General features: G+C 34.8%; 1 protein-coding gene across 2 annotated transcripts in view; it reads right to left on the bottom strand.

The window, feature by feature from the left end:
• The window catches only part of daam1a (dishevelled associated activator of morphogenesis 1a), a 129,338-nt gene that overhangs the window by 81,341 nt on the left and 23,081 nt on the right, over window positions 1–24,916 (bottom strand). The window contains exon 1 of one of the 2 annotated variants that reach the window (XM_056476468.1): window positions 17,120–17,477. The exons of the other annotated variant lie outside the window; for it this stretch is intronic. The gene's annotated coding sequence lies outside the window, so the exon portion shown is untranslated. Of the gene's footprint in view, window positions 1–17,119; window positions 17,478–24,916 lie in introns of those variants that run through there. 2 annotated transcript variants of the gene reach the window in all.

Raw genomic sequence — 24,916 nt, 5'->3', positions numbered from 1 at the left:
ATACAATTTAAACAGATGACTTGAATATCTTCCTTTGGAAAAAAAAAAACATTTTAGATTGAGTGGGATGATTATGCACAAACTCTAACAAATTAAAAGCACAGATAAATACAATAAAGAAATTGTTACAATTAAAACAAACAGTAGCTATGTTTCCATACACCTATTTTCATGCACATTTTGGATATGCGTATAAAAAAATGGTTGACTGAATGCCAAGATCCGCATAAGTTTTAAAAATGCGCATAAAAAACATGCGCATAACTGAGTAGGATAATGTTTTTACTCGATAAGAAAAGATGCACATAAACTACGATGGAAACACTTTTACCGAACAAATTCCAGTGTGCGCATTAAAAAAAGGTCATGTGATTTTGTTATAAGAGATCATGTGATGATAAAAAATGTGTGCGAATGGACAACCCAACAGCTGAGCACATTATAAAGCATCTGAAATGTTGTTTTGGTCATTCTAAAATGCCTTAATCATTACAGCATTAGTGTTATTATATTAATAATGACCTCCAGAGCTGTCAAGAGCGTTTGTCCTCCAAGTCTGACATTTTTAAACGCCACCGCGCGTTCACTGGGTCTCAGGATTGTCTTCTGAGGCGCAAGTCATTTATTAAATCAAGAAAAAAATTCAGGTAACTTCTCGTTGCAGCAAATTCTGTTTTTACTGTTGATATTTGGTGCCAGATAATAAGGAAGTGACGATTTTGTTCGCTTTGACTCGTTGGATGGAAACGATTCTTTATTCGCTCATCTTTTAAGCGCTGATCCAGTTTTGCGCATAAAGTTAATTCGCATTTTTAGATGGAAACATAGCTAGTGTTTTATCGTTTTCCAGGTCTAACAATATTTAGGTACAGTAACTTAACAATAAAAATAAAAATAATCGTTCTTAAAGTTACCAATGGTACATTTCTTATGGCTTTAAAAATCCTCATACAGTCACAGATTTCAAAAACAAATGCAAATGATACATTATAACACAGATTAATATTGCAGATCCTGCAATGTCATAATTGCAAATGATCATGCTGCGATATCTATGCTAAAATGATATACTGTGCAGCCCTATTGTGGCCTGAAGGATAAATCATCTTTATTTCTATAGTGCTTTTTACAATGTAGATTGTGTCAAAGCAGCTTAACATGGATGAACAAAAGAGAATAAAAAGTCATAATATTTCAGACTGTGGAACATACCAACAGTAGCAAAAGTATAAATATTTTAAATGACAATATTTTATATTTTGGGACTACGATGGCTAAATATATATCATGTTTGTTACTCTAAATATGCCAGATTTGTTGTTATAAACTCTTGTTCGACAAAACTATATTTTAGTAAATGTTTTCTCTAAATCATCATATAATGTGTGGCGGCTATTCTTCTTTGCTTTAAAAACCCCATTCTTCTGATGCCAGAAAACCTCTTTTTATCTGTGCATGAATGTGGTTTCACACATTTACTGTAAACATCTTAAGTTTTTGCTAAACGTGCACTTAAAGAATTTCTTTAAATAAATTAGCAGCAATTGTTTGTATAAGCCTATTTGGTTTAACACAATCAGACATTTTAAATATGATGTCAGTGTTAAAAAAAGTGGTCCGTACACCTCTCTAATGCATGATGAAAGCATCTGTAGAGCTGCTTATATACAGTCATTCAGATGAGGATATCTGGTGACTACAACTCAAACAATGACAGGATGTTAATTGTTTTATCCTCTCCTACAGAAGGGTTTGATTTGCTTTAAAGATCTGTAAAATGAACATTCTTATTATCCTCATTTCTCTGATGAACATGAAGGGAATCCAGCAACTATGAGCAACTATTAAAATAATAATAATAATTAAAATCTTGCACAAAACATGACTTGTAGCTTGTATACGTTGACCACTTTTACACAGTGATACCGGTAAATATATGGAAAATTTCCGGTACGACTTTACCGGTATATTCAAAAAGCACTGTTCACACAGGCAAGGATGTTACAGATTTTTTTCCGGAAAAGACCAAAATACCGGTAAATTCTGGCATCATTAACCAAAAATAAGCTCTATACGGTTACGCTTGTATTTGTAAACATTTGACTAATTTACAAACTCTGTGTATTGATAAGCATTGTAAATAACGTCGATGAAAACATATGGAGGAACACTTTCGCAATTCGAGATGTACGTAATATGCGTGTGTGCTGGCGCTCACCGGCTGCTTCATGTGCATACGCGTCAGCTTGAAGGTAAACAAACAGCGGGTTATCATAAGCATTTTATCAATATTTTTTTCCACAGTTGGCATAAAGAAGAAACATAGAAATGTTATCTGACTAACATCTAGCAGTTAAATTTGTCTGGAAAAATATCCAAAGGCTTTTATTTTCATAAACTGAGCGTTCTGATTGGCTAAAGTAGACGTCTCACGTGACATCAGCGTGTTCTAAATGTGAACGAGCTCTTTCCGGCAATTTTCCTTCTGCGTTCACACAGAGCAGCATTCCGGCAAATTACCAGTAATGTTACAACTTCTCTTTCTGGAAAATAGCCAGAATGAATTTACCGGTATTTTCAAAAAGGGCCTGTTCACACATACAGGTCTTTCGGGAAAATTGCCGGTAATTTTCCAGAAAGGTCTGTATGTGTAAAAGGGGCTAATATGTAGAAAAAAAATATCTAGCAAGTCCATGTATAAATTAATCATTGAATCATTCATTCACACAAAGTTCAAATGATTTTTTGTATGTTTACACGGAAATATTTAGCTGCTTGTTCAAATGATTTATTTAAAATGAGCTGAATCAACACAATTCTTGATTATTTTAATTTTTTTTTTGGACAACTGTGCACTGTAAGGAAATGCAGGGTTCCATACAATTCCTTCATGCTGTCCCAACATAAATCGATTAAGTTAACTTAATCATTTTTACAAATTTAAGTGGATTGAACATAAAACAATTAAGTTGTGTAAAAAAAAATAAAATAAAATTAAGAATTGTGTTTCAACTCATTTTAAACAAGTAGTTTAAGCATGCAGCAGAGAGTACGGTGCATTTCAAACAGGATACAATTCTTAAGCTGGTCCATCTTTGTCCAAATTAAGGGCATTGGACAGCATATGAACATGCACCTGTCAACACAATTATAATTCTGTATCCAGCTCGCGCCCACACAGGTCTGCACTGTCACAATCTAATTTGAAAACAGAATTAATTCTAAACTGAAAATCGATTTAGAATCTAAATCTACAATCTAGAATCTAAATACATTTATTCTCTCACCACTATCCTTTGCACAGAGAGGTTGTTTGTCACACACTGTGTTCCATACAGAAGAGCTTATCCTTTATGCCCTAATCACTTCAAAGGTGTACACACTATAAACTACGCACTTATGCACTTACAAACTTAACAGTATAGATTATGAATTTAGTGTCATCCCAATTGGTACACTAACAAAAAAAATCCTAGCCTGTTCTTTCATTCATTCATTCATTCATTCATTCATTCATTCATTCATTCATTTTCTTTTCGGCTTAGTCCCTTTATTAATTCGGGGTCGCCACAGCGGAATGAACCACCAGCACGTTTTTTACGCAGCGGATGCCCTTCCAGCCACAACCCAACTATGGGAAACAACCACACACACTCATTCACTACGGACAATTTAGCATACCAAATTCACCTGTACCGCATGTCTTTGGACTGTGCACTCCAATTTGCTGACTTAGACTCATAACAACCAATCAGAGAATCATAACGTAAATATAATTTTAAGCATTTTTAATGCATTTTATTTGAATCCTTATTTTAGCATTAACAGTATAACACTTTAATAATGATGATGATGTTTACATTTATTCATTATTTTATCTGGTTAAACCTATTCATTTTTTTATGTGGTTACACTGGCACTTCAAAATAATAATACCATATATCACTATAAAAGCTTCAGAAATTAACTGCAACAAGACATTCTGATACTGACAGAAGCCTAGCTCTGAAACACACAAATGTCCTGCTCCTGGTTTGTTTGATACTCTTTGCGTTGAGCAAATAAAAAATAAATGACAATATTGTGACTAAAATGTTATGTACTGAGTAGTATAAACATTTTATTTTTATAAACTGCTGGAAAAAGAAAGAAATTCACACTTTTGAACGAGTCTCGTGCTGATGTCAGCAGCATTGCCTGTGTGACACAACTTAATGATATTATGTCTTATAAATATAAAAAACAAAAACTTGTATTGTTGTTTTTATAGGTTATTATAACTGCAATCTTTAGTCAATGTTATTTTTTCTTTTGCAAAGTGAGCTACATGGTTAACATCAGCGTGCACATTATTAAAACAACAAAGATGATGTTATTGGATGTGATGAAAAGAAAATGTCTACAAGAATCAAAACCAAATCTGTCCTATCATTCTATATACAGAGATGAGGTTCTCAAGGTAAATGCATACCTTAACTCTAGGGGTCAAACAACAATAATTAAAGTCAAGAATCTTGGTGTTATTCTGGAGTCAGATATGAGTTTCAGTAGTCATGTCAAAGCAGTTACTAAATCAGCATACTAACATCTCAAAAACATAGCAAGAATTAGATGCTTTGTTTCCAGTGAGGACTTGTTACAGAGAAAATCTTGTTCATGCTTTTATCAGCAGCAGGGTGGATTACTGTACAAGCCTCCTCACTGGCCTTCCCAAAAAGACAGTCAGAGAGCTTATCCAGAACACTGCTGCCAGGATTCCAGAACCAGAAAGTCAGAGCACATCACACCTGTCCTCCGGTATTTACACTAGCTCCAAGTTACGTTCAGAATAGATTTTAAAAGTATTATTACTTGTCTATAAATCACTAAATGGCCTAGGACGTTAATACATAACAGACATGCTTACTGAATACAAACCTAACAGATCACTTGGATCAAATAAATTATGAATTCCAAGAGTTCAGTCGGCCTTCAGCTACTGCGCACCCCGCCAATAGCCTAGTGGTTAGTGCGTCGACATATAGCACCCAGGTGCTCGAGGCGACCCAGGTTCGATTACCAGCTTGAGATCCTTCCCCTCTCTATGCTCCTCATACTTTCCTGTCTGTTAATCTCTGCACTGTCCTGTCAATAAAGGTGATAACCCCTAAAAATAAAAAAATAAAAAACAACAACAAGAAAAAACATCCGTTTAGCTGTGCCTTTACTGAATGTGCACTGTGCTACTTCCCACTGACCGCACCATTATGTCTTTCTTTTCTTTTTCATTCTTTTACAACCCGTTTTAACACATTTTAATCTGTTTTAAATCATTTTATTCTTTGTTGTTTTTATTTTCTTATAGTGGTTTCTTTTATTCCTGTTTATTTTTTTACACTTTGAATTCCCATTGTGTATGAAATGTGCTTTATTAATAAACTTGCCTTGCCTGTAGTTGTTGCTGCTTTTCACTGCAAAACAGATGTATATGAAACAGACACAATAACTATTTGCTTATCGGCCAATCACCAGTGGAAAGAAAGAAATCTGACATGCACAGCCTGAAAGCAAAGGCAAGCAGTTTAAAGATTATTAAAATATGTGCATTGTTTAAATAAGTGGAATGACAAGTGTGCCGCTTTCAGCTTTGTGTGCTGAAACTAAACAGTTGTAAGCATTTTCATTAACAGTCTCACCACATTTAGGCACAGTGTAAAGAGTTGGGCGGTCGAATCTGTAAAAGAGAGAGTTCTCAAAGAGGCACACAACTCAAGTGATGTCATGGGAAATGTACCGTTCACGGGTTAATTTGCATTTTCTTTCTTCGCCGGAACAACCGTTGTGACAGGAACAAGATATTTGAACATGGAGTGCTAAAATAACTGCTCACCCTTTACAATAAAACAAATGTCTAACAATGAGCAAAATATCTGTTACAGGGTTTAGTTATGTGTGTTAATGCTAATAAACATGTTATTTTTATTGATGGTTCATGCTCGTTTGTTAATTTAGGTCTATTTTTTAAAACAAAAAACACAAAACAAAACAAAACAAAATAAAATAAAATAATAAAATAAAAAAATTTAATAAATAATTAAAATAATTAAAATAAAATAAAATAAAATAAAATAAAATAAAATAAAATAAAATAAAATAAAATAAAATAAAATAAAAATCTTAGTTCGAGCAAACTCCAGTTTATAATATAATACATATAATAGTTATATTTCTAAATGTTGAAATTAACATTAACCAAAATAACTAAGTAGTAATACAGGGTATATGCCACAATGCTAAAGCTAATTTCATCAAGACTTTTCAAAAGACTTTCTCAGAATATTTTAGAACCTCATTGCTACAAGTTCTAATCAGTATCAAACCTTTAGCTTAATAAACAGTTGTTAATAAATAGTTGTAGTTGAATAAATCAATGGAGCACAGCCATGCAACAGAACCCAGATAGGCTTGGAAGAAACAAAGCTTGAAAGAAGATATTACGTGGTTGTTTTCAGCAACAGGCCACTGTTTAAACTCGTCTTTCTCTAACCAGAAGTATGCAAACTTATATTTTACCATTTTGCCGTCTGTTTCAATCTATGGTTTGGCTACATGTGGAGAGCATCACATCACCTTCCTGCATTTGTCGCCAATTATGTGACATCACCCGGATGGAGGAGCTTGGCCGGATGCGCCCCGGCCCGAATGAAATCAAGTGGATCGAGCACGGCGTTGTAAATATTACGAGGAAATAATTTTTTTTGGAGTCAAACACTATGGACAACGCTTTTAAAACCTTGTAAAAACAGGATTAAGGCTTTTTAACACATTTTAAGGGCTTTAATTTTCTCATAATTGATTTATCAACTTTTAATACTTTTCAAGACCCCGCGGACACCCTGTAATATTTCGAAATATTTTACATCTTAATTAAGGTAAGTGAACAATATTACCAAACATGTTCATTGTTTAGTTTTTTCAAATATCAATAATTCCAAATAATAAATGGTTCATAGTGTGTAGTTATTATAAAGTGTTACCAAACTATTTAGTATTTAAAAACTTTATTATTTTATTTGATTAAATAAGATGTATTAATTTACAATTTTTGTTTAGCTTAGCTTAAAAAGAGTAAAAATGTAACAAATTGTCCCATTTAAAGTAGTAAGAGCATAAAATTTGTAAAAATGTAACAAATTGCAGCATTTAAGTTAGTATTAGCTTAAAATGAGTACAAATGAGTAAAAATTTTACAAATAGCACTATTTAAAGAAGTAGGTTTCATTAAGTCAAATTTAAGACTTTTTAAGACTCATTTAAGAGCATTATGAATGAAATTTAAACACTTAATTAAGATTTTTTTGTAATGGTCCGGTTGGACCAATGCAATTGTAAAAAACAAATGTAGTTATTTTTTAACCACATATTTTAATTTGTCAGAACAAGAAAACTCTAGTTGTAAAGATTGTTTTTAAAAATGTTTCTTTCTTTAATGACAAGTTTAACATTGTTAAAAGTATATTTATTATGAAGATAACTACATAAATAAAGAAAATATATATTTGTTTGCTTTGGGTCCAAATGAAGCTTGACTCCTATTCAACCTAATGCGTTTCTGTTATAAAACTTTAAAAGTTTTTAAATATTACAGTTTGTCCACTCACACTTTCTTCTGTAAATAGTTGTTGTGTAAATGGAAGATTATGTAAAGGGTTACATTGCTGTTATAATCATGAGGAAATCTGTAATTGGTTTTGGTTTTATTTTCCTGATTGGGGAATTTAATTAAAATCATTGCTGTAAAATGTCTAACAGCTGTTGTGAAATAAACATCTCTTTGCAATAAAAAACGTGCATACATATACATTTAAAAAATAATAATATTTAGATGGATTGTTGGATTGGTGTCGGCCCAATTGGGTAACTTTATTTCAACAACATTTAAAATTAGGACCTGTTTAAAATGATTTAAGAATTACACCCAATATCTCTGTGTATTTAAGACTTTTTAAGGCCTAAAACTTTTAAATTTAGGACATTTTAATACTTTAAGACCCCGCAGAAATCCTGATGAATACATTATATTTTATAAATAACAGCTTTATTTTTTAACACATCTTGTGATATTCTCAACATTACTCCAAACTTTCAAACAATTGCCTTCTAGTGCAGATTAGTTGTAAATAAGAGCACAGTAAAGGCTAGGTTAGGCTTATAAAGATAGGCTGAAGAAACTGTGGCTTAAAACTGAAGCGACACTAATGCATACATCACGGACAAACATCACTCCAGCCCTGAAGCTTCATAATAACATAATTGCACAGCAATTGCGTGGACAGATGAAGCAGGAGTTTGAGGTCCCATGATGAAGCCAGCAGTCATATCTCTTCCAGGATATGACCTAAAGAGCTCTTTTCTCTGGGGAAAACAAAAGTGCTTCATGACCAGAGCCTCTCTACTGAATAAAATAATGAGCTATTGGCCTGTCTTTACTCATTTTCCATGACGCTTTCTCTCCCTACTAGGGCTGAATGATTTTAGCACATAATCGAGTGGTAAACGTATTGACCGATATTGTGATTGCAATTTAATATGCGATTTGTCTTCTGTATTATTCAAGACAGTAAATGAAGAAATCATTATATAGCATGACCAAGTGTCATTAATAATTATACTGTAAAAGAAAATTATATGGGGTAAAAAGACATGATAAACAATTGTTACTTTAACTTATTTTAGTAAGTTAATCAGGTTTCAACAAAAAAAGTTATACATTAACAAAATTAACTTGGTCATCTCAACTTGCATAAATCAATCTGACTAAAATATTAAAAAAGCAGGAATTTTTGTGTATCATTAGAATAAATATTTCACACTTTTCCATGCAAAATAAAAGCATCATAATTACTACATAATTACATGTTTTGTTTATATTTGGCAAAATCATTTTTGAACACACTGTACAACTGAACAGGGAAATTCATTACATTAAATGAGTTATACAATAAATTCAAATTAGTTTAGTTACTAATTAAAATAAATGTTAAGGCAACAAGTTTCCTGAAATGTTTTGAGTATTCTAAGCTTAGTGTATGATTAACATACACTCATCGGCCACTTTATTATGTACACCTGTCCAACGGCTCGTTAACACACATTTCTAATCAGCCAATCACATGGCAGCAACTCAATGCATTGAGGCTTGTACACATGGTCAAGATGAATCACAAGGTGATTTAAGTGACTTTGAATGTATCATGATTGTTGGTCTACTGGAATTTTCATGCACAACCATCACTAGAGTATATAGAGAATGGTCTGGAAAAAGAGAAAATATCCAGTGAGAGGCAGTTCTGTGGGCACAAATGCCTTGTTGATGCCAGAGGTCAGAGGAAAATGGCCTGAGTGGTTCTCAAATAACTCAAATAACCACTCGTTACAACCAAGGTATGAAGAAGAGCATCTCTCAATGCACAATATGTCGAACCTTGAGGCATATGGGCTACAGCAGCAGAAGACCACACCGGTTGTCACTCCTGTCAGCTAAGACCAGGAAACTGAGGCTACAATTCACACAGGCTCACCAAAATTGGACACTAGAAGATTGGAAAAATGTTGCCTGGTCTGATGAGTCTCGATTTCTAATGCGGCATTGGGATGGTAGGGTCAGAATTCCATCATGCCTTCTATATACGGTTCAGGATGGTGGTGGTGGTGTAATGGTTTGGGACACTTTGGGCCCATAAGTATGAATTGAGCACTGTGTCAACGCCACAGCCTACCTGAGTATTGTTGCTGACCATGTCGTATATCCCTTTATGACCACAGTGTAAAAAAAAAAAAAAAAGCGCAAATCATCTCAGACTGGTTTCTTAAACATGACAATGAGTGTCACTGTACTCAAATGGCCTCCACAGTCACCAGATCTCAATCCAATGGAGCACCTTTGGAATGTGGCGGAACTGGAGATTCGAATCATGGATGTGCAGCCGACAAATCTGCAGCAAATCCAGATGCTCTCATGTCAATAAGGACCAAAATTTCTGAGGAATATTTCCAGCCCCTTGTTGAATCTATGCCATGAAGGATTAAGGCAGTTCTGAAGGCAAAAGGGGGTCAAACCCAGTACTAGTGAGGTGAACCTAATAAAGTGGCCGGTGAGTGTATATACAGGCCATCCTAATAAGAAAAAATTCATTGAAATCTGTAACCTGATGCTTCCTCCGCAGGCTGATTTACTCTTGCATGTCACATGACCACATTATAATCTTCTGCGGTTTAAAAATCATTTTAGACTATTGCGGTATTATTGCAGATGCAATTAATCTCCCATGCGCCGTTCATTTGATTCCAGTGTCATCATCATCTGCACTGAAAAATCCATCATCATCAGAGCTCTGCTATCAAACGCAGTCACGAAACGAACCCTAAACCAACAGCTCCACAGACTTGTGACATTGTCTGTAATTTTCTGCCTCTCTCATCAAAAGCTAATCCATTACTCTGAGAGCCGTGATCAGTGTGAGGCTGCAGACGAGCCGATGGCTTTCCATCATACGCTTTACATAACGGAGGTCATTCGGTGCAGATCTCAGAATCGACTATATACAAAACAAACTCTGGCCTTTGGTCAGATACAAGCCAATGTTCCTAATGGCAAGTTCCAGTATTGATCCCTATTGAACCAATCAAAGCAATGTGAAGTCTGTTATTGGCATGTGCAATCGTGAGATTTAGCCGGCATGATGTTGTGTGAGTAAACAAAGTGGAAATAATAAATATGAGTGATTTTAATAGATAAATGTTGTCTCTGGTATCTTTGTCTTTCATTGAAAGCTTGTGCTGCATGTATTTATTCATTTATTGATTGATTTGATTTATTTAGAATGGAAAAATCATACACAAAACAATTCTTCAAACCAAATACATTTCATGATGATCAACAATGTATTCACGCATCCATATACACTTAAAATAACAAATGTTTTTAGCCGGTTCGAAATGGTGTGGGATGAAGTGCATTTTGCCAATGGATTTTAATTAATTTAAGTAGGTCGTTCCTGTTTTTAGTGCTAGTGTGTTATTGATCGTGTTCTCATCTGCTGCTTTGTTTTGTGTCGATGAGTTTGAAAACGCAGATGAAGGTCTCAATCTCATGACCTTAATGTTGCATTAAATGTTTTGCAAGCTATGGCCAAGAGCAAGGTTAATCTGCAATCATCTATTAACATCAATGTTTTGAAAAGAGCAAACAAATTGAAGTTATGTTAGTTTTCATGAATGCAGGACAAATCCTGAGTAGGGCTGTGCGATTAATCGAATTCAAATCACAATTTGGAATGTTGCGATTAGTTAAATCGCAAGAGGTAGCAATATAAAATACTTGTATAAATGTAAACAAGAATAACGAATGACATTTGAGGTGACGTGTTTCAAAACCAGTCCACTTTGCGATAGTGTCGTGAGGCAAACATGGTATCGGTTGTCATGAACTATGCCCCATTACATGAGAAGAAACGTTTGAATCTTGTGTCATGACGTCCATTGGTCATTTACGACTTCCCATGACCCCCTACGCCAAGGAAATTGTGCCAAATTGTGTGATCTGACCAGGCCTTTATAACTAGCCAATTGTAAGTACACTTTCTTTCTGCCGAATCAGAATTGTGCAGCTGAACTACGCCCACAATAAAAGAAAAGAAACAGGAAAGTGCTGACAAGTGGGATTATGGTGTCTGCCGATTCAGAAGCAATAATAGATTAATTAATATCAAAGAAAAAAGCATTTGTAATATGGGAATATTTTGGTTTCAGTCACAGACACGGAACAAAAACAGGTCATTTTTAAGCGCTGTCGCAGAATTGTTGCCACGGCTTAAAGATTATTGACCGGAAGCTTGAATTAAATTAAAATCAGCTGGAAGCTTGAATTAAATTAAAATCAGCTGGAAGCTTGAATTAAATCGTAAATCAAATCGCAATATCTGTGAAAAAATTTAATTAATTAAAAAGAAATAAATTAAAAACAAAACTTAATTATATATTTTCCTCAAATCGCACAGCCCTAATCCTGAGTCGTCTATGGGAGTAAATAAATTAGATTCACGTAAAATAAATAAAATGGACAAGAATTGAAGTTTAAACGTAAACTATAAAATTATACATTTTTAAAATGAAATAAAAATTATAACATAACTCTACGAAATAACAAATATAATTTACTTTTATGCATACAAATAGTTATTTTATGGATATATTACGTATATATCGCATTATGTGTGGATTGGAATATATAAACACATTATAATATACATGTTTTGTATTTTTTTCATAGCCCTGAGCAAAGATTAATCACGATAAACTGCATCCAAAATAAAAGTTTGCGAAAACATATTAATGGTTCTGTTGACTTGACATTTTCACCAGATGTTGGTAACAACCAAAGAAATCCATATATGCAAAGAAAACAAATCTATCTAGTTTACAAATAGAGTTATGTGTAATAAATTGAAATGACACAGGGAAAAAAGTATTGAACACATAAAGAAAGGGAGGTGCAGAAAGGCAGTGAAAGCCCAGACAGCAGCTGAAATCTTTTAGTAGTTATTAAACAACCCTCTGCCCTTTTTGCCCTCTCTGCCCATTTGCCATCATTGCAAATTAATATCAGCTGCTTCAGTCCAACATCTACATTAGCAGGATGATGAAGATAAATCCTTTCAGCAAGACAATGATCCAAAACACAGCCAAGAAAACTCTCAAATACTTTCAGAGAACGAAAACCAAGCTGTAGAATGGCTCAGCCTATCATCTGACTTATATACAAAGATACAAAATAAAGGTTTTGGATGCGATTAATCGTGATTAATTAATCGTGATTATTTTTTTCCCAGCACTATTTTTTGTTGTTTTTAGTACAAACTTTTTTTTTTACTTAATTTTAAAAAGGTGTAATAATATTGCATTATAATAAATAACAGAAGTAATTAAAGTCTCTTATCTGTGCATGCATACATTTAGGATGAATAAATAGTGTCAATCGTCAACATTATCTACATGACTATGTTAAAGTATATAGATGATAATCTCGTGTGAACTGCAAGCTGTATATGTGCGTTTAATCTCGATGGGCCGACAGTATGTGTGTGATCAATACCATCATCAGGACGGTAGCGTCCAGCAGGGGTCACAGGCTTAACCCCTCAGGGATCTGAGCACTTTAGCAAAACAGGAACCACAACTAAAGAGAAGAAATGCAAAAATGTTGTCCACCAGGCAAGCAGTTGTCACAACACAGACCCCTGTCCCACATTATCTTCATTCCATAGCCATATTTAAAGCTGATTCCCCAGTGTTATACTCCTCCAGAGTCTGATCCAGCGCATGCTCACTGTCTGTTATTGCCAAGCCAGTTTGTGAATCAGCAAGGCCTACATTACATGTGCTAATCCTGTGGCTTCAATACTGGGGATTGCGGTCAAGCTGAGGATATAATGGGTTTCCCCAAGATCAGCTGTGATTGGTCAAGCAAATGCCAAAGCACACGTGCTGATGTTGGTTTTTAACTATTGCTGAACTGGTATCAGTAATTATGAGGTAGTTAGGCACCATCTGATGTCACGATGGTGGAAAACCATCCAACAACCCTATATATAATATATAATATATATATATATATATATATATATATATATATATATATAATATATATATATATATATATATATATATATATATATATATATATATATATATATATATAAAATATATATATATAATATATATATATATATATAATATATATATATATATATAAAAAATATATATATATATAAAAAATATATATATATATAAAATATATATATATATATATATATATATATATATATATATATATATATATATATATATATATATATATATATATATATATATATACACATATACATATACACACATACACACATACATACACACACATACATACATGCATATATACATACATATAAAAAGGTGCATGGGTGTTAAAAAGGTCATATTATGCTTTGCAAAGTTTTCCTTCAAGGTGTTTTCGCATTTAAGTTTGTTTCTCTTGGTTCATTTGGTCTGGACAAAAATTAAATTAGACATCATAGCTCTGATTTGCTTATATTTACAACTTTACACTTTTTTTAGACCAAACCTAAAGATATAAAAGAAAAAAAAACTGCTTTTATGAGTTACATTTATTTATTTTTTTTATATATAATAATTTTTTCGGGGTTTTCACCTTTAATGGATTGGACAGAAGAGTATTGACAGGAAAGCATGAAAAGGATCAGCATTGGACCACGAGGCGGGAGTCGAACTCGGGTTGCCGTGAGCACTGGAGTGCATGTATCGACGCACTAACCACTACACCACTGGCGCCGACATGAGTACATTTATGACAGAACCCACCAAACATCTGAAACAATGGCATGTGAAGGAGTCAAAACAATTACAGAAACCACACACGCATACATGCACTCACACAAGGTGATCTATTTCTGACACCTATATTGAACTCTAACTATTTTTGATCTTTCTGTCCTTTATAGTTGCATCTTACCAGATAATGTTCTGATTTTGGTTTGTTCCTTTGACCTATGCTGAGTTCATATTTCAGTTAAATTGTACCAGAGTTCATTCCGAAATGGGCTGCAGCCTGCAACTCCATTATTCAACAGTCTTTGTCTGCTTGTTTGGAGCACATTTAAGTGATCTGCACAAACAGAGCAATCATACCAGAGTCCATAATCAAACCAAGCCTACCGGGTGTGAACACATACAGTGATTTAAGTCTACATATCAATTGCAAAAATCAATTGGAAAAATTAGCATAAATACACCTAAAAACACATACAACAAGTGAGGCTTTGGTGAATTGTAGTGTTGTAGTCACTATTGTAGTCACTATTCAGGTCATGATAACCCTTTATGGTAGAGGACGTCGCAAATGAGGTTAGCCATTTCAGACGGAATGAGAATATAAAAGGAGGGCTGGGCGATATTGCGAAAAAAATGATCATGATATCATGTTTCATATCATTCCATATCGATAATTATTGAATTTTTTTTAACAATACATTTAGCTTGTAGGATTTTTCAACTACTTTTTTAAATTTATAAACATTACTAAGGCAAATAGTTTTAATAGTCAAAAACAAAATTATTTAAACTAAATGCCTGATCTTTTTATAATAAAATAAGCATACGTGTTAAAAAGACTCTTAAACTTGATAAATAAAATGTTACAAAGTGTGTGCAATGGTAAAGTGTTAATACTGAACAATCAAAGCAAACCTTAAGGTAGATCAACATCTACCTTGATTCACACATAAGGTGTGAATAATAATGATACAGTGAACCACAAACTTTGTCAACAAAACAATTTATAGTAATCAAATCTGAGTTTTCAAGTAAAGGAACCAACCATCATTGTTCAATTACATACTGCAACATTACAAATTGAGCTAGTGGCTGGGATGTAATAATAATGATAATAATAATAATAATAACAATAACAACAACAAAAAAATATAATAAAATTATTTATAGTACGCTTTTCTCAGACCCAAAGTACAAACGGAGAAACCATTGCTGCAGCTCCGATGCAAGATTATGGAGAAAAGTAAAAAGCGCTGCAGTGTTTGGGTGCGCTCTGTTTGTCTGAGGTAATTAGTCTACTGTTATTACTGAAATGTGCATATTTCATTCAAAGTGTGAAGCAGATTGGTTAGTTCTACCTACATGAATCGCGGTGCGCTCACGGCATTCGGAACAATTGAGATGTTTTCAACTAGGTGCACCTGGAAAAAGCGCGTGCGTCACTTGTGTACCGCTTGCACAACATGTGCGCGTCCTGCAAGTCCATTGGAAACGACAAACTTACACCCTAAGCTTATTGGCATTCCTTCCAAGGTGCACGCTCAGCAGCCACATTTTAAAATTACTATAGCACTTCATACCGAATCTTTTTTTGATCCATATTGACAATGGTGTTCATTAAATACATATCGATACCGATTTTATCGCCCAGTCCTATATAAAATTACTGTAATATGCAGCTCTAGAAAAACATCATCAGTTTAAAAGTTATTATCAGTTCTGGGGATTTGCATAAATAGGTATGCTTGAATGAAAATGAATATTGCGTATTATTTTGAAATTACTTACAAATTGTTGTCATTTAGAGAACTCATTTGCAGAAAATGACAACAGGTCAATATAAAATATTCCAGCTTTGATGAGACCTTAAATATTGGTAAGAATATGCGTATACATATTTTACCTTTCAAATATTTTAATGGCAGTCTGAAAACACAGAAGATTTTTTATATTGACTTACGGTCATTTCCTGCATATTTAAGCTCTATAAATGATCATACATTTATTATAGTTTATCATAAAATAGTTATAAGCTTCTAACGTTAAACACAAAGTAATTTTACTCACAACATGTACCTATTAATCACAACTGATAGCAACTTTGAAGTGATCTCTAAACTATTATAGAGCCTGTTTTTTACATTAAAACATATTATTAATCAAATATCTTTATAAAAATAAGGAACCACCTATAAAATCTTAAAACCTATTTAAGAAGATCTATTTTTCATTTGAAACTAGTAACACTGAATTACATCAAGCAATCACACACACAACACAAATGTCCAGCCTCTGCCCCACATCCAGCAAGAACAGATCAAAACGCACAACCATAAATCGAAAAAAAGAGCATGTTCCAGTAGATCAATAAATCTCCGAAAGCCTGTTTACGTACAGCTGATTAAGTATGCAATGACGTCACTTGGCACACCCACAGGAAAAATGCACACCAGTCTCATTCCATTCATAATAGTCAAAACTTCTTCACCTGAGTCACTTAGCTAAAAGGCATGAGACAAAAATCACACACACAATCACACACACACCAGTTCGTCTGGGGCTAAAGGGCGAGTATGCATAAAACTTATCTGCAGTGATCCGCGGATCTTCACATGGCAACCCACACAACAAACTCAAACACTAGATGAGAAACACAGCAGCAAACATCCTACAAACGTCCACGTCAAACGCGCTTCGCATTTTGGCGTCTCGAACTGAAACACAGCACGCTCACCTCTCAAAATGGCATGTCAAGAGCACATTGTAGTGTAAAATCCAGGCAGTAAGAGCAGTGTTGATCTCAGCCCCGAACACTGCGGTATGGGAAGCACGCAGACCGCAGCGGCTCATACATCTCTCACCATCAAATCAGAGAGCTGGTCCCGAAATAGCCGATGAAACTCCCTCTACTCCACAAGATCAACACACACACAAAAAAGTGACTCTTCTGAACAGCACACGGCCGCAGATTTAATGCTCCAATGGATTTACAGTATATAGCAATCTGGATGTTTTAATATCTGGCTACAACTGTAAGCTTGAGCTCAAGAGTCTGAATAAGAGCTCTGTCCAAACACACACACACACACACACACGGAGAGAGTCAGACAGATGTTCCCGGTCTGTGAGGAACCACCCTCTTCCTGTGTGCCACACCTCCTTCCTGCTCTGTCCAATGGTAGGGTAGTAAGAAAAGAAAAGGCTGAGCTTGACTCCGCCTACAATCACATAGCTGACAAGTGTACAGGAGGTTTGAGATGTTTGAGTGAACACAAACAAAAAGAAAAACACTAACATGAATGAGTGAGCCAATTACTTGTTCACCATTGTGTTTAATCAAGTACTCTTGCTAATAATACTTGGATAGTTAGAAAAAAAAAATTTAATTCATTAATTTTTCTCCAGTTTAGTCCCTTAATTCATCAGGGGTCACCACAGCGGAATGAACCGCCAACTTATCCAACATATGTTTTACACAGCGGATGCCCTTTCAGATGCAACCCAGTACTGGAAAACATCCATACACTCTCACATTCACACACATACACTACAGCCCCAGTTGCTTTGCACACGTCCCGTCTTGATACGATTATGCGTGTTACTACGGAGACATGTTAATATGTGGCAGTCAATAAATTCGGTGGGTGGGGAAACCACACTACTACGTCATGCTGCGGTCAATCTCAAAATGAGAGGGATTTAGATCCTATTTTAATGTCCGGAAATTTAAAAAAAAAGAGACTTATTGTATTTATATCACCCAAATATGACTGTGAACACACTATACCTACACACAGTCCTGTCCAAACAGCTTACAAAAGATGATTTTAATCATAGCTGCCCTTTAAGCAAGATTAAAGAATGATAAAGGCTCATAACAAATTCGCTAAAACTAAAAAAATGTAATAATTAAAAAAATGAAAATAAGAGATAATTAAATACATTTATAAATATTATATAGCATATGAGCAATTAAAAAATAAGACCCATATAATATAATATCCTAACATTGATGCAACAGACATCAAAAACACATCCAAGTATGAAGCTTGAGAAGGAGATTAATTAAACTAATGTTTTTCAAAAGCAAACCATAAACTGATCAAAACAGTGTAATGAATGTGAATATCTTAGAAACTCAAATATTCATTGTCTTATGTTAAAAGAGCAAAGAAATGGTTTCACAAACAGGGTTTCATATGATTTTTAAACCTTTTAGACACAGACCTGTTCTCAGGGTGCATTCACACCTGTAGGTCGATTCTTTTGTTCCAAAACAGGGATTAAAATTGTTACAGTGTTGCTCTTTGTTCTCTGTGCTGTTCACTTTCACACGGCAAAGATTTTAAACGGACCAAAATAGCTAAAACAAGTCATGTACAAGTAAACTCTCATAACTTTGGTCAGAGTTTCACTGTTTATTTTGCCCGCTCATCTGTCATGCGTCCTCATTTTAATTTATGACCATGAGCTGTAAGACATCATAAGTCAAAAGCTGCGCTTTAACTTTGAAAGGTGACACTCAGACATCGCCACCAAATATAAATCAGAGAGGTAAGACTCTCTCATTCATAGCCGTTGGCTACAATTGTGCATTATAGGCTTTACTGTACATTATAGAGAGAAATAACAGATAAACCAAGACTGCAGTTCAGTCAATTTTCCTAAAGCATAAACAGCTCTCATCACTTAACATGAAATCCACATTTAGCGGTAGGAATGACATCCCAGCTTATTCTCTTTTCATATAGCCATATATGCCTATTACATATCTATGATAAACTGTGATATCATCTGGTTCGTTATTTTGTTGGATCCTTTGATTTCTCACTACAATCGATCCGCTCCAGAGTTCGTTTCAATTAAGCTTAGACCACCTCTGTCAGGCAATCTCAGACCGATTGTTTTGGCACGGATCAGAGCGCGATTGCTGGTTTCACATATACCAAACAAACCGCACTAACTGGGGAAATGTGCCAGGTTCCGAAACAAAAGTCTAGGTGTGAAAACACCCTTAAGAGGTTTTTAATCAATTGCATACGCTTTATTTAACCCATCTGCTTACATTAATTCAACTAATTTTTAAAACAATCGTGTTTATATAGTAGAATTCATGCAGAAAAACAACATTACCCATGATGCTGAAAAAAATCAACCAATCAGAGTGACAGTGAGCAAACAATGCCAAAACAGATCATTAGCACCGCCCACTGCCAGCCTCCCTACACTCTCAAAATACTTCAATGTGTTTATATATTCACATTTTTGCAATTAACTAGAAATGTATTGATTTAATAGATACAACTTACATCTTCAAATCAATAATTTTCTATTTCTTTGTCATTTCAAATTCAATTAATTTGCAATGCTTAATGGGATTGTAGTTTTCTCCCTCATCAAATCCATTTACAGGGATGCACTTTTATTCTAATTTTAATTTTCATATACTTCTTTGCTTCAAATCAAAGTTTGTAAAGAACCACGCATTTCTTTGGAAAGCATCTAATTTTGAGAACTGTTTAAACCCTCTATAAACATATTCAACTGGTTTACACTGCCAACAATGTACTAATCCTTCCAAACAAAGATGTTTTTTTTAACTAGCTTTCTCTCTGCGTGCCTTTAGTTGAAGTGTGCAGTGAACATAGTAAACAAGTTCAAGCAGATTATGCAAGATGTGATTTGTAATGGTCATAATTCTGCATGCCTTCTGTTTATTAACTCCAGTTTACAAACCTTTGGCTTAGAAACGCAGCTGGAGAGGACGATTAAAAAGCCCAACAGCTGTCACAGAACATCTTTACGGCAGAAATGTTTGAGATTATTTTCATTTTTTTGGTTATCTGTGGCAAAAAAACAAGAACCCAGTTTTCAGCCATTTTGGAAAAAAGGCTATTTGGAAAAATACTTTGCATAGACTATGGCTAAATTATAAATGCTACTGGAAGCAAGCAACATTTAGATGAGCGTAATATGCACAAAGATCTTTCCTGTCAATAACAAAATACACAATAAAAGACACAAATAAACAAAAAAGAAAGTGGAATAATTTATACGGTTTTAAATATTAACTAAACTGATTCTTAGCATCTCTACAAAAACCTCCTTTGGGTTAAAATGTATATTTGATTCTAAAAGATTAGGGGATTCCAACCCTGCTGCGTTCACAACAGATGCGGATGAAGCGTCAAGCGCGAGTGATTTTCATGTTAAGTCAATGCAAAGATGCGAATAAACATCCTGCAGCACATTTTTTACAATTCACAATTTTACGATTCACATGAAACGCTCAACTTGCACCGCGTCATTCACGCAAATAAAGAGGCACAAGTTGAACGTTTCGCGTGAATCGCTCGAGTTGTAAAATCTGAACTTCAGCGGACATTCGCTCTGCGTTAACCAATCAGGAGCTGATTATGATAGGGAAGTGATTATGACGTAGCGCCTGTTGTTGGTGTCCCGAGGAGAAGTCCTCCTGATGACACCAAACAACAGCTCATCAAACTGGGCTCAGCTCAGTCAGAAGCACCGCTGAAAGCTTCCATCATCCAGATATAGTTTCTGAAAGAGTTGATGAACTCACAGAGCTGGGTGCACCTCTGAAAGGGTCTAATGGATTCAGACACAGTGCCAAACGAATATACAATGTTTATCAGTCTTCCTAAAGCACAGCTATTATCATAATAAAATCCATGCTAGCAATTTAGCAACGAAGCTAGAGTCACCGGGCAGACAGAAGCCTTGCCCATGACCCGAGTCTGCGTCTATTGTGAAGTGAATTTGACTCCCGAATGAAGCAAGTAAACTTAAAATGTTCACACGTCTATTTACTCGCGTACCGCATCTGGTGTGAATGCAGCATAAGAATGGTGCTGCAATGTATAAATAAACCTAAATACATAAATTCATAAATATTCTTTAGGCTTATTCCTTCTTTATCAGGGATCGCCACAGCAGATTAAAAAAAAACCTTAATAAAATTTAATTTGTTCAAAAATCTAAAGCATTTTTAAAATATTAATACAAATATATTAGTAAAAATTCTAAAATTTTATAATATTAAAGAAATAAAAAGATCAAAGAAATAATCAAACATAAATAACACATAAATAAATGCATTGCTATATTTAAATATATTTATTTATTTATTGCTATAAATAAATACATTGCTATACATTGTAGCATGAGGTAAAAAAGAGAGAGGCAATAAAAAGATGCAACTTAATTTTACCAATAAAACTAGACCAATTTATTATAATAATAATAATAATAATTATAAATTCATAAACATTTTAAAATTAGCATGGGGTCTCCCATGAAGTTATTTAGGAGTCTGTGGTGTCTATCACAGTGTCCTAAAAACATGCTACATGACAAGATTCCAGAGACAAGCAATTTGACTGTCTGCACCAAATGCGACATGACAGAAACATTTAAATACCAGCTACTGCACTCCCAACCAAATGTTAAAGGCTTTTAATATAATTAATACATATTAACCTACATATTTAACATTATTAGGCGACTGTGTGACTGATTTGCACTGAATCACAGTTCTGGCTAGTTTTATAATTTTATATATATAGAGCTAGTTAATTTTCAAGATCTGAGGTGAACTACCTGCTGCATTCAGTAGCATGGCAATAAATGTCATGTAAATTATTATTTAAAATGACATCGGTAGCATTTAACACTGAATAAAGCACATAATCTGTACCTGAAGTGATCAATGTCATAGTAGTTTATGCTGTTGTTCTGCCACAACATTGCAGAAATAGAAAGCATTTCTAAAATAGAAATTTTGTGCGTCGCTGTCGCAGAAAGCCCCATCGAGTGTTGTTAGGACATGGTCTAAGCCACAGGTGTCAAAGCCAGTTCCTGGAGGGCCGCAGCTCTAGTTCCTGCCCTGCTTCAACACGCTTGCCTGTAGGTTTCAAACAAGCCTGAAGGACTCAATTAGACTTTAATTAGGGTTGTAACTAAACTGTGCTGAACTGCGGGCCTCCAGGAACTGGCTTTGACACCTGTGGTCTAAAACATTAAAAAGTCCTGCAACACACACCCTAGCCAAACTATGGTTCAAATTAATTTACAAACTATTAACCTTTCATTGAATTACACAATGATGTTACTGTACCTAACATTTTGTCAGCATTAACATTCATCAGAATTATCTTGAACATTGCCTAAACATTCATTTAAGCTCTTTAAATTTTTAAGCTCTTTAAAGTGTGCATAAACAAAAAATGTGTCTTTCAACAGGCTTTCATTTGTAGACAACCACAGAAGCAGAGTTAGATCGCATCTATAAGGGTTTATATCAAGACTTTCACCTCAGACATCTGATCCCATCACACATTTCAACACAGACTGATCATTCAGCATTAGCCTTTATCACTCCAACAAACTGATTCATCAGTTATCAACGCCACTCCTCTGATCCTATCAACCAATCAGCACAGACACGCACATAAACACGTCCACAGCGTCTGCTTATCTGACTCCAGCACTTTATACAGTTAGTCAAAATGCTTCACCCTCTTGTGAATTTTCTTTTTCAAATATTCCCCAAATGATGTTCAATAGAAGGAATTTTTCACAGTACAGTATGTCTGATAATATTTTTTCTTCTGGAGAAAGTCTTATTTGTTTTATTTCAGCTAGAATAAAAGCAGCATTAAAAAAAAACAACATTTTACGGTCAGTATTATTAGCCCCCTTAAGCATTATTTATTATGTACTATCATCATGGCAAAGACAAAATAAATCAGTTATTAGAATTTATAGCTATTTTAATTTTAATGTTATATTAAAATTAACTTTAATGTTTTGAAAAGTGTTGAAAATATACCCTGTAAACATGGATCTGAACACAAGCAAGCGCAAACTATTAGATTTTAGTTCCATTAAACTGAAATTGGGGGAAAATATTGAAGGGGGCTAATCATTCTGCATATGAACTGTCATTATTTTCCCAGAACGCCACTTGGAAGTAATAATGAAAGCCTTGGTTTCCAAGAGCATCTCGGGTTTCCTCTGTTTAAAGCGCATCTGGCTCTTTCGTCCTCAGTGCTGATCAGAGGTCAGCGAGGTCATGTTAGGGTCATCGTTAGGAAATGTGGCCACTGCTAATGGTGCTGTGTCTGTCCACAGCAATTATTGATCCTAAAAGTTTGTTCTTTTGCATCGGTAGAGAGAACAAATGCGTTCACTCTACTGCATCAGAGGGACAACATCAAAACTGCTATCTGAGGTCAGAGTCTATGCAAATTCTGCTTACCAGTTTTTAATAGAACATCTGACTGCAATATTTTGGCTATACTTGAATAATCATCACCGGTATTTGCATTTCTTGATGGAAACAGCAATGCTTGCAAATGAGTAAAACAATAGTGTTATAGTTTTAGGTATGGTTTTGGCTCAAATGATGCGCAGGTTTTGTTATCTGTCAGCTGGGCACAAGAATCAACACATAGGCATAGCACACTGTAAATAGGGCTGGGCCAATAAACTATTTTATATTGAATCACAATAAAATTTGTATAAATAACAATTATAAGCAATTGTTTTACTCTATATTGATCTAATAGCCAATCACACAGCAGAAATGTGCAACAATGGAAATCTAGAAGTGTGTTGATATTAGAGATGTACAAAATTTTCAGCTGCCAAAAATTATCGGCCACCGAAAATAGGTTATGCTATTTAATGGACGCTCTAATTTGTGGCTTCAGTCATTGTAATGTAATGTATTGTGTATTTATATAGCGCATTTATTGTGTATGGCCATACACTCAAAGCGCTTCACAATCATGAGGGGGGTCTCTCCACTCCACCACCAGTGTGCAGCATCCACTTGGATGATGCGACGGCAGCCACAGGACAACAGCGCCAGTGCGCTCACCACACACCAGCTATTGGTGGAGTGGAGAGACAGTGATAGAGCCAATTCAGTGGAAGGGGATGATTGGGAGGCTATATTCGGTTAGAGCCAGGACACCGGGGCTACACCCCTACTCTTTACGAGCAGTGCCATGGGATTTTTAATGACCACAGAGAATCAGGACCTCAGTTTAATGTCTTATCTGAAAGATGGCGCCCAATTACAGTATGGTGTCCCCCTCACTTTACTGGGGCATTAGGACTCATACTGTCCGCAGGTTGAGCGCCCTCTGCTGGCCTCACTAACACCACTTCCAACAGCAACCTACTTTTTCCCATGTGGTCTCCCATGCAGGTAGTGACCAGGCTCAGCCCTGCTTAGCTTCAGTGAGTAACCGATTTTGGGCTGCAGGGAGATACTGTATGGCTGTGGACCCTCTAATTTAAGGCTTCAGTCATTGTTGGGATACTCTTTTTAAAGCTGGAAGAATTAACATCCGATATTGAATTAATCGAGATTGCATTTTTGCTATATCGCCCAGCCCTAACTGTAACTTGGTTGTGTTGATGATCTTTAGTATACAAATGCATGCAATACAGAGCTGTTAAAAGTTAGAATGCAAATTTATGATGATATTACAGTTAAATT

Source organism: Danio aesculapii, chromosome 17 (genome assembly GCF_903798145.1).
Source record: "Danio aesculapii chromosome 17, fDanAes4.1, whole genome shotgun sequence".
In the NCBI taxonomy this organism is placed as follows: Eukaryota; Metazoa; Chordata; class Actinopteri; order Cypriniformes; family Danionidae; genus Danio; species Danio aesculapii.
The sequence above is the reverse complement of the archived record's forward strand: the minus strand, read 5'-3'. Positions and strand labels throughout refer to the sequence as shown.